The sequence below is a fragment of the Rattus norvegicus genome, chromosome 13 (genome assembly GCF_021556685.1).
Source record: "Rattus norvegicus strain SHRSP/BbbUtx chromosome 13, alternate assembly SHRSP_T2T, whole genome shotgun sequence".
In the NCBI taxonomy this organism is placed as follows: Eukaryota; Metazoa; Chordata; class Mammalia; order Rodentia; family Muridae; genus Rattus; species Rattus norvegicus.
In genome coordinates this window covers 47,060,893-47,071,909 of record NC_141546.1, presented here as the reverse complement: position 1 = coordinate 47,071,909, position 11,017 = coordinate 47,060,893, and the positions used below count along the sequence as shown (strand labels likewise).

At 48.7% G+C, this 11,017-nt stretch overlaps 1 protein-coding gene across 9 annotated transcripts in view; it reads right to left on the bottom strand.

The window, feature by feature from the left end:
• The window catches only part of Pik3c2b (phosphatidylinositol-4-phosphate 3-kinase, catalytic subunit type 2 beta), a 61,414-nt gene extending 56,156 nt beyond the window's left edge, over positions 1-5,258 (bottom strand). For 6 of the 9 annotated variants that reach the window (XR_015635096.1, XR_015635095.1, XM_087580124.1 and 3 more), the window contains exon 1: positions 4,404-4,806. The gene's annotated coding sequence lies outside the window, so the exon portion shown is untranslated. 9 annotated transcript variants of the gene reach the window in all.
• Between the last annotated feature and the right edge of the window lie 5,759 nt (positions 5,259-11,017).

Below are 11,017 nucleotides of genomic sequence, written 5' to 3'. Positions count from 1 at the left end.
GTGGCTCAGTGGATGACAGCATAGGTTGCTCTTACAGAGGACCCAGGTTCGATTCCCAGCAGCCACATGATGGCTCACAACTATCTGTAACTCTAGTTCCAAGAGATCTGATGCCTTCATCTGACCTCCACAGGTACCAGGCACACATGTAGTACACTTACACACACACACACACACACACACACACACACACACACACACACACACACACACAGAGAGAGAGAGAGAGAGAGAGAGAGAGAGAGAGAATGGTGTGAGCATTACAAATGAGAGACTTAGGTGGCATCGTTTGTCGTGTCCTCCCACTTTTCTGTGGACTTGAACTTTCGCCCGAGGGCATCCTTTTTCTTCCTTCTTTGTTGGGTTCAAAGTCTAGCTAAGAAACTTTGGGCAGGTATGGTGGCGGATGTCTTGAATCCTAGCACACAGGAGGCAGAGGAAGGTGATCAAGGCCAGGCTAGGTTACATAGTAAATTTGAGGTCAGCCTGGGCTAGTGAATCCCTGTGTCAAACAAATAAAAACAAAGGAAAAAAAGTAGCCTGTGGGGACAGCAATGCTTAGTGTCTGTGACCGAGGCTGAGAAGCACTGTTTTGAAGAAGTATAGTGGGGGGCGGGAGGGGTGTTGCCACAGGTACATCAAGATGTCTCCAAAGAGGCAAGTGAGGAGCTTGACTTCTCTTTGAAATTCTGTACTATGAGGCATTCTCTAGGGGGCTCTCAGGACAGAGGAATAGCAGCTAGAGTTCTAAGTCTGCTTAACCAGAGTGAGTAAATTCTATTCCCTGGGTTCTGAGGGGAATTTCCCAACAAGGAAGCCAGCCAGCCAGCGACAGGGTTGGCTGAAGCGCTAACTGAAGAGCAGGTTCTGTTCTGAGCCCTGGAATCAGCACCAAGTCCCGGTGCTGCTAGCAGAGCTTTGACCTTGAGGCCACTTCTCAAGGAGGTCATCTCCAAGGTCCTGCTCAGTTCTAACACGTTGTCCGTTCATGGGAGATAAGAACCATCTCCTCACATTTGTTTTACAAAACCAGATGCAGGGGCTCAATTAGGGTATCCTTGCAGCGCTATCCGCTATCCTGAGGGCTGAGAGGAGACCTCAGGTAAAAGCCCATGCTCTAGGGCAGGGCGATGTGGAGCAGAAACAGGAGCATCTCCATCCAGGAGGAGCCAGCTAGCTTTGGTTTACTCCTGGCTAGAGACCTACTCTTAAACAAGGTGAGAGGCAAGAACTGAAGGTTGTCCTCTGATCTCCACATGCATGCCATCGTATATGTACAACCATACCCCCCCATGAACAACACACACACACACACACACACATGCACACACACGCGCGCGCGCACACACACACACACACACACAAGCACGCACGCACACATACCCCAAATTAATCTAATACAAATATACTAAAACTACGGTTCTCAACCCAGAGTCACGACCCCTTTGGTGACCCCTTTCACAAGGGCAGAATATCAAATACCCTGCAAAGCAGATATATTACAAATTATATTATAATTCATAGCAGTTGTAAAGTCACAGTTATGAAATAGTAAGGAGATAATTTTATGGTGGGGGGAGGTCACCATAACACGAGGAACTGTATTAAAGGCTTGCAGCCTAGGAGGTTGGGAACCACTGAACAAGGAAGCTGTCCTAAGTTTTCCAGAGCCTCCTAAGCCCAAATCTACTACCGAAGTTGCCAGGACAACAAAAACGCCTTGATCTGGTTATCCTGACAGGAAAAGCAAGCAATATGGGAGCCCAAGGCTTCTCACATCCACACTTCCACTTCTTAACAATGGGGAATCATGCTCAGCAGGGCCAGGCTGGGTATGTGAATTATCTCCCCAAGTCCCCTGTCCTCGAGAAGTGTCTCATCTAAGGTGGGTTCCAGTCTGGTGCCACCTTTGGGGTATTTAGGGACTCTATAACTGTATTCTATATCTGTGCTGCTTGCCTGGTCTCTATCTCTGGAAGTGATACTGAGCTATGAGCACGGGGTCTGCGGGGAGCCTGCCTGCTTCAAATCCCACCTCTGTCACGTACTCACTCGCTGGTTGACACCAGGACTTGTTAGCCATTATGATTTTTGCTAGGTCAGCACTGCCCTATCCACAGGCAGTAGGCAGCCTTTGGAAAGTCCTTCTCCCAAGCCCCTACAACCACTAAATAGTCCTTCTCTCCCAGTTCCCATCTGTCAGCTCTATTTAAAGAGGAACACACAAGGAATAGCACTTACATTATCACACCATGTTTCCCTTACTCAAACAGGAAAGGTTCTGGGATGTTCCCTACTCCACATTCCCCTCCTCCTACTCCATCTACACCCCGGACTCTTCCCTCCTCTCTCAGGACGGATATTATAGCTGATCTTTGTGGGGTACTCTGCAGTTCTCTGATTGTCTTTGCACGCACAATTTCATTCAGGGAATGTATTTAAAACAATCCCGTGAGCCGTGATACCCTCCCTCCCACTTTACGAATATGAAGATGAAGTTAAATTCACAAATGGTCCGGTCCGTGTTCACAGGTCTAGGAAGTCTCACCGGGGTTCACTCAAAGCCGAGCCTCCGGTTCATTTCTCCACCGCTCCCCATTGTGTGGACTAGGTGTAAATCTTGGAAGCAGGAGGAACTTGGAAGTTTGTGATCAGTCACACCATCCCCAAAGAAACAGAGATTCCTCCATTTTTCTCACCGATGCTCCCTACAGCCCAAACTACACCTTTAAAATTCTGGGGCAGGGCACCACAAAGAGACCTAGGGGCCTACAAGGGTGTGGAGTGTCTGTAGGAGCACAATTAGGTCATGGCAGAGAAAAAAAAGCTACATTCCAGACCAACAGGCAAATCCAAAGGAGCACCCCAGAAAAATGCCCAGGACCCAAAATAAGCTAATTGATCACTCCTTACTCAGTGTTCCAGTGGAAAGGAAAATGGATGGGCTGCCTTCTGGCCAGGCCTGGGAGCTTGATGGGATTCAGACACACACACCCATGCGCTCGGCAGTAAGTTCTGAGCTACAGGAGCCAAACCTTGGGCTTACCCAAAAGCCAAAGGAGAAGCAGCCACAGTCTGGGTCCAGGGCTCTTGTTCAAAGCCACCATCTCCTCAGACACTGCAGGCTGTCAGGCAGGGCTATAAAATGTGCCACAACTTAATGTTTCCATGGATGCTGCCCCGAATGGGGCAGCCAGGCTCTGAAGGAGCTTCAGGCTCACTGACTGGGCTGCAGGAGCTGCAGCTGGAGAGAGGGAGAATATTTGTGGGCCAGGGTTGTCATTCCAGGATCTTTTCTCTCCTGAATCTCTTTCCAAGGCCTGGTGGAAATACAGTAAGTAAGGGGTAAGTTTTCACTCAGGTTTGGTTTGGAGCTGGAATTCAGCGCAAAATCGCTTACATCTGCTTGGCGGTATCCCAGACAAGCAGGTAGTTTAGAGAAAGGAGGGGTTGTACTAGCTAGCCCACTTCTGCTAGGGTCCATCAGTCCAAACTGCAGAACTCTCTGACCAAGTTGAATAAAAAAAAAAAAAAATACCAGGGCAACCAGACACAATAGAACTTCCACCCTAAATATGACTGGTGGGCTGGGACCGGGAAACCACAAAGATACCAAAAGGGAGGTGAGGTGTAGGGCCAGGTTAGCCTGAAGGAGCAAAAGCACTGGCAGAGTGCAGACACTTCAACCTCTAGACAACAAGGGTGTATGCACTAACCTCATCCATGGTAACCTCTTTTCACATCCCAGAAGCCTGCCAAGCCCCTGGCCTCCCCACCCCACCCACCCCAGCTCAGCAGCCTTGCTGGGGCTTCCAGCTTCTATCATAGCACCACAACACCAAAGCTGCTGCTGTATGGAACTGAGAAATGAGGGGCAAGTACTGCCCTGAAAAGGAGCACTTTCCCAGAGGGCCGGGGGACTCGGGCCTGAAGGTCCTAGTCTCTCCTGCAAGCTTTCAGTCTTTTGCTTCTGCAGTATCCTTATAAGGCCAACCCTACCCTCCGCCTGGCCGAAAATGTATACAGTCCCGAGGCTAGACGCTGACTTCTCACCCGCTGCACAGGAAGGCACCACTCCCATCACCCCCACTCCAGGACAGGTTTTGCTCTTAAACAAACTAATAAACAAATCGACTCCAAAGCGGTACCCTGGCCCCAGACTGCCCTGCAACTGCACTCGGAGGAGGAGGAGAGTGCGGACCCGCCGAGGCCGCCAGTCGCAGGCGAGCCGTGGGGTGGGGGCGAGCAACCTGCCGTGCTCCGAGGAGCCGGTTGGGCTTTCGGCCCTGCCATTGTTGGCCCGGACGCTGGCGCTTCGGGGCGGGAGCCCTGCCCACGCCGCCCCGACTAAGAGGGCGCTCTGCAGCCCCGGGGCTGTGCTCCCCGTCGCGTGCTCGTCCTACCTGCGCTGGTCGCGGGTTCTGCCGCGACACCCTGACTGTCGTGGCTGGGTGTCTAGTGCTCCGCCGACCCGCCTCGCTCGGAGGCTCCCGGCTCCAGCCCCCGCGTGATGTTCAGTGTCGCCTGCTCCCTTCGCCCGCACCGCGGCTCTGGGATCCCCGCTGCAGGGGACCACACGGGCAAGCAACGGGCGTGGGGGACGGTCCGGGGCCCGGTGCTGTCTGCTGAAAGCGTGCACGAGCTCGCAGTCAGGCAGCCCCGGGTGAGACAATAGCGCGAGCGGCGGGCGAGCGGGGAGAAGCCATCTCCCGGACAGCCAGCGCACTGCACGGCGCGCGAGGCTCACCGGCTCCTGCCAGGACCGCGGCCCAGGCCGCCGGCAGCAGCCGCAACACCGAATCGCCTGGTCGCGGGAGCCAGAGGGCGGGGCGGCGGGAACCCGGGCCTCTCCCTCCCTTCCTCGTCTCCCCCTCCTCCTCCCTCCTCCCGCCTCCGCACCGTGTGCGGCGTCCTGAGCGGACCCCGGGGGCCAGCAGTCTCACTTCCCGCTAGCAGATTGTCGTCGCTTTCAAGGCTAGAACCCCTTGCTCTGGGTCAGGTGAAAAAAAGTCAGATCACCTTATTGGAAGGCATACACGGCTGGGCGTTCGGTTATCCGTTTGAAATTTTCCTCTCATAATTATGCATGATAGCGATGCTCTAAAGAATTACCACCTTCATGGAGGAGGTGCAGGTGGGATGGCTGTGTTGGCACTTTTCTCTCCTGTTTGCTCAAGGGCGGTCTTCCAACCCGAATAGGGAGGAGAAGCAGAGGAGCCTCCAACCCAATTAAGATAGGAAGCAAACTTTGAAACTGTGTTATTTTCTCCGGGCACCTCCCTTAAAGCACCTGTGTCAAGCATTTTCCTAAAGGCTCCACCCTTTACTGTACTGGCCAGCTCCGTTTGCATAATAACCAGGGTCTCGGATCTCCAAATACACTTTCTTCAACCAGGAACTTGTTCTTGGCTACCTTCCTTTCTTGCCAGTCATATTGGGACGATCATTGTACTCAGACTCCTCGGTAGCCCTTCAAGTGTTGGTGAGAGGTGGTGTCTCAGTTCAGATGCTCTCTGCTCTCCCGCTAAGGCTCCTATAGAGACATCTGCTAAGCATCCGTTGCCTTGCCTCAAGGAAATATTTAAAACACCCGTCTGTCAAAGTCAGAAAGGTCTTTATAAAACATGCAGGGCCTTTGATCCCTCCCCCCAATTTGTATGAAACTCATAAATAAATGAAGTAGTTTTCCAGGAGGCAAGGCCTAATGGCCTTCCTAGGTTGGTAGAGGTAGAAAATGGGGGGAGCTCACAGAGGAGAGCCATCTAGTAGTAGAGTGGAAGTTTGACAACTAGAGGAAGTCCTATAGAGGAGAGGAGACAAGCAGTACAAAAGGGGCGTTCACAAGCCAGGCCTGATGGTGGCAGAACCTGTGAGACAGAAGCAGGCAGATCAAGCAGCACCCTAACGGTGTGGAGTGTAACTCCAGGGAGGCTGCTGCTTTCTCCTGGCCTCTGCAGGCATCCACACACATGTGCACCTAACCCCACAAGCATACACATAACTTAAGAATAAACTCAATCTTAACCCCCCCCCAAAAAAAAAACCGAGTTCACAACTCTAAAGTACTTGAGGGAGACTATTGTTTTGTTTTCATTAAGCATGAAATGAACGGATGGATAGAAGCCTTGTGGGCATCACTAGGAGAGTGAAGAGGAAAAGAACCCTGGGAGAGCTAAATCAGGTTCTGCCAGCTTCGGTGAGTAAAAGACTCATTCTTGAAGCCTAACAACTAGGGAAGAAATACAAATCAGTAAATAGAGGAGCGTGGAGGATTAAGAACAGTCTTCTCATTTGGCACAGATTTCCTCATGTAGCTCAGGCTGGCATGTGAACCTGCTATGTAGTCCAGGCTGGATTCAAACTCATAATTGGACTGCCCCTGTCTCCTTAAAGGCTGAGCCAACACCCTTGGTTTGGTTCACTCTTAAGACAAGAAAGATACTTGTTCCTATGCTGAGAGGTAAGACCAGGGAGTGAAGGGGAGAAAATGAAAACTGTCCCAAAGAAGGAAGGAGATGGGCCCAGAGCATGTGAGGTAAAGTTGCCTGAGACCGATGAGTGGAGAGACTCACGGGTAGATGTATTGTAGAGCAGTAAGCCTTGGGGCTATACCCTGAAGAAAAGAATAGTTGCTACTCCATTTCTTTAAGGATTCCGCTGAGACTAAAAGAGTAAAAATAGTGTAGAAAGCTGGTTGTGGTGGTGCACACCCTTTATCCCAGCACTTGAGAAACAGAGGCAGGTGGATCTCTGCGAGTTTGAAGCCAGCCTGGTCTACAGAGCAAATTCTCAAACAGCTAGGGCTACACAGAGAAACCCTGCCTTGCAAAACAAAACAAATGAACAAAAAAGATAGGATTGAAGACTTAAGAAAAAAATGGTGGGGGCTGGAGAGATGGCTCAGTGGTTAAGAGCACCGTCTGCTCTTCCAGAGGTCCTGAGTTCAATTCCCAGCAACCACATGGTGGCTCACAACCATCTGTAAAGAGATCTGATGCCCTCGTCTGTACCTCGTGTGTATCTGAAGACAGTTACAGTGGACTTATATATAATAAATGAATAAATCTTTAAAAAAAAAAAAGAAAAGAAAAAAATGGTGGAGGGGCTGGAGAGATGGCTCAGCGGTTAAGAGCACTGACTGCTCTTCCAGAGGTCCTGAGTTCAATTCCCAGCAACCGCATGATGTCTTACATTATATATATAATAAATCTTTAAAAAATGGTTGAGTTTTAAGTGACCATAGAAAGAAATGAGGGAGTATATAACTCAGTTTACACAAAGGCCCTTAAAGAAGAGGGCTCTTTTTTCTTTTTTTGGTTCCTTTTTTTCGGAGCTGGGGACCGAACCCAGGGCCTTGCACTTCCTAGGCAAGCGCTCTACCACTGAGCTAAATCCCCAACCCCAAGAAGAGGGCTCTTGATGGGCATGGTGGTGCACATCTTTAAACCCAGCACTCAGAAGTCAGAGGCAGACAGATCTCTGAATTCCAGGCTAGCCTGATCTACAGAGTTCCAGAATAGCCAGGGCTACACAGAGAAATCCTATCTTGAAAAACCAAAAGAAGGGCTGGAGAGATGCTCAGCGGTTAAGAGCACTGACTACTCTTACAGAGGTCTTGAGTTCAGTTCCCAGCAACCACATGGTGGCTCACAACCATCTGTAAAGAGATCCGATGCCCTCTTCTGGTGTGTCTGAAGACAGCTACAGTGTACTTATATATAATAAATGAATACATCTTTAAAAAAAAAAAAGAAAGAAAAACTGAAAGAAGAGGAAGAAGAAAGAAGGTGGCTTTTAGCAAGATGAGGTGCCTAAAGCTAAGAAAAGGATTTTAAACTTTCAAAAAAAATAATAATAGTAATTATTATTATTATTATTATTATTATTATTATTATTATTATTATTATATTGTTGTTGTTATTTTGAGACAGAATCTTTCACTATGAAACCCTGGCTGGTCTGAAACTTGTAATGTAAACCAGGCATTTTTTTGGATAGAGATCCCAGCTACCTCTGCTCCTGAAAGGGGATTAAAGGCACGTGTCACCACAACCAGCTCTTACTGTAGTTTTGAAACTTCTGTATATTCATAAAGCCTACACCAGTGCCCTGGCATATAGCATAGCATGTGCTCAAAAAAAAAAAAAAAAGTCTGGAGAGATGGCTCAACGGTTAAGAGCACTGACTGCTCTTCCAGAGGTCCTGAGTTCAAATCCTGGCAACCACATGATGGCTCACAACCATCTGTAATGGGATCTGGTGTGTCTGAAGAAAACTACAGTGTACTCGTATACATAGAATAAATAAATCTTTAAAAAAGAAGTTAAATGAGCAGGTGGCTTCCTATAACTTCAAATTTAAATCTCTGAAGAAAGTCTATGAGAGCTTTTGTAATTGGCCCTTGCTTGTCACTCTAGCCTCAGAGGACAAATCCTTGTCTTACTCACTTCTGTTCCCCAGACCCACACATGCCTCACAGTATTCAATAGATACAGGCAAAACTTCCGGCGGAAGGAATGGCCATTTCCTATCCCCTGTTACCCCAACAAAAGATGCTATATAAAAAGGCCCAAGTAGGTGTGATCAAGGAGTTTGGAAGTTTATCTTGGATTATCCAGCAAGGCCCAGTCTAATCACTCTGGCCCTTAGAACTGGACAGTCCTTCCCAGCTGACGTCAGAGGGCCCCGTGATGATGGAAGGCTGGTTGGAAGAATGGATGTGGATGGCTTTCAGGTTGTTGATGGATGTCCTCTGGAGATAAGGGAAAGACAAGAAACAGAAGAAACACATCCCTGTAATACCCAGGCTTTAGTCCAGGGGGTTGGGTGGACTTCTAACCTACTGAACTATAAGGTCAGATTTTTGTTTTGAAGTAGGGGGGTTTGTTTTTGGTGTAGCTCTGCTAGCCTCAGACTTGCTGTATAGCCAAGGGTGGCCTTAAACGCCAGATCCTCTTACCTCCACCTCCCAAGTTCTGAGATTACACCTATTGGACTCCACACTCGGCTCCCTATCAGTCTGCTTGGCAGTACTGGGTACTGGACATGTTATGTCATGCCTGAGAGGCAATGATCTACCATTGAACTATAGCCCCAGTCCTAGCTCTGTATGCCTTAAAAATCCACTTACCTGGGGCTGGAGGGGATTCCTTATGGTGGCAATAATAAATATCATATTTAATATTTAATTGGTTCCCAGGGGAAGCTTCTTTACAGGGCCTCTATACATACTTTTAATTTTTGCTTGTTTGAGACAGGGTCCCTCAGAGGCAAGGAACTTTGCTGAAACTGGCTGGCCAGTTAACTCGAGAGCATCTTCATTGTCCTCCCATTTTGCAGTCTCTGGGGTTACAAGGGCCACCACAACGCTGAACTTATTTTTTTTTTTTTTTTTTTTTAGATTCTGGGGATCTAAGTTCAGGCTCTCATGCTTTCAAAGCAAGTACCTGATGAACTGATCTATCTCCTGGATTCTCTTGTCCTCTCTCTCTTTCTCTCTCTCTCTGAAGGTAATTTGGTTGCTTTTGTTGAAAGAGAGGATTGAGAGGATTGTTCCCCACTGCCTCTTTTTTTTTTCCCCCAGAGCTGAGGGCTGAACTCAGGGCCTTGTGCTTGCTAGGCAAGCGCTCTACCACTGAGCTAAATTCCCAACCCTTCCCCACTGCCTCTTGAGTGCAGCGGTTACAGGCCTGCGCCACTACCCTTGGCTCCATTGACAGACTTCTTCAAATGTCTTTTTTTTTTTTTTTTTTTTTTGGTTCTTTTTTTTCGGAGCTGGGGACCGAACCCAGGGCCTTGCGCTTCCTAGGCAAGCGCTCTACCACTGAGCTAAATCCCCAACCCCATGTCTTTTTTTTTTAATGACTATTTTATGTGTTTGGGCTGCATGTGTGTTTGTGTACGGGATGCATTCTCGTTGTAGAGGCCAGATGAGGGCGATAGATCTCCTAGAACTGTCATCTCAGATGTTATAAGTCACTTGCAGGTGCTGAGAATCAAACCCAGGTCCTCCGGAAGAGCGATCAGTGTTCTGAACTGTGGCGTCATCCATCTGACACCTTAATCTTTGTGACGGCATGCCACTGTTTCATGCCGTGTAAATGCCTTCAGGTCCAGACACTAAACAGTGGGTTTAGAAGCCGAGGGTACAGTTATCAGCAACACAGGAGAGGCCAGATTGCCTCACCTGTAATCACAGCCTTTGGAGGCAGAGGCAGGAGGATTGCTATACCTTTGAGGTCAGCAGATCAGCTAGGGAATTCCAGGTCAGCCTTCTCATTATGTCACTATTCCTGACTGCCGCAGACCCACCTTAGTAAGGAAACTGTGACCCCTTCGAGTGTAATACTGTCCAGTCTTAAGAATGAAGGAAACTGCCTGTCAGTGACGGCACACGCTTTTAATCCCGGCACTTGGTGGACAGAGGCAGATGGATCTCTGAGTTCAAGGCCAGCCTGGTCTGATCCAGGACAGCTGGAGCTACACCAAGAAACCTAAAAAAGGAAAGCATCTTTTGTACCTGTACTAATGAACATGGGGGAAATCATACTCCACGGATTAAGTCAGGTGAAGAGATACAGACAGCATATGATGTCACTTAGGTGGAATTCAGACAGTCAGACTGACAGAAGCAGTCAGGGGCTGAGGTCATGGTAGTAGGGAAGTGACAGGTTATTACTCCGAGGAAGGCAACTTTCAGTTATAAATTTGGGGGAATCTGGTGTACAGCATAGTGGTTGTAGTTAATGGCGAAGACGTATTGGACTCACACTCTAACTCCCCCCGCCCCCACATCACTAAAAGAACTGGTGGGAGCTGGGCACACCTGTTACTTCTGCCAAGTGTAAGGCAGGTAGGAGGAATATTAATTTGATGACAGCCTGTGCTATACAACGAGACCCCCATCTTTTTAAAGATGCATTTATTTGTGTCTGTGGCTGCTCTATCTTGCAAGACAGAAGAGGGCATCAGATCTTGTGGATGGATGGTTGTGAGCCACCATGTGGTTGCTGGAAAT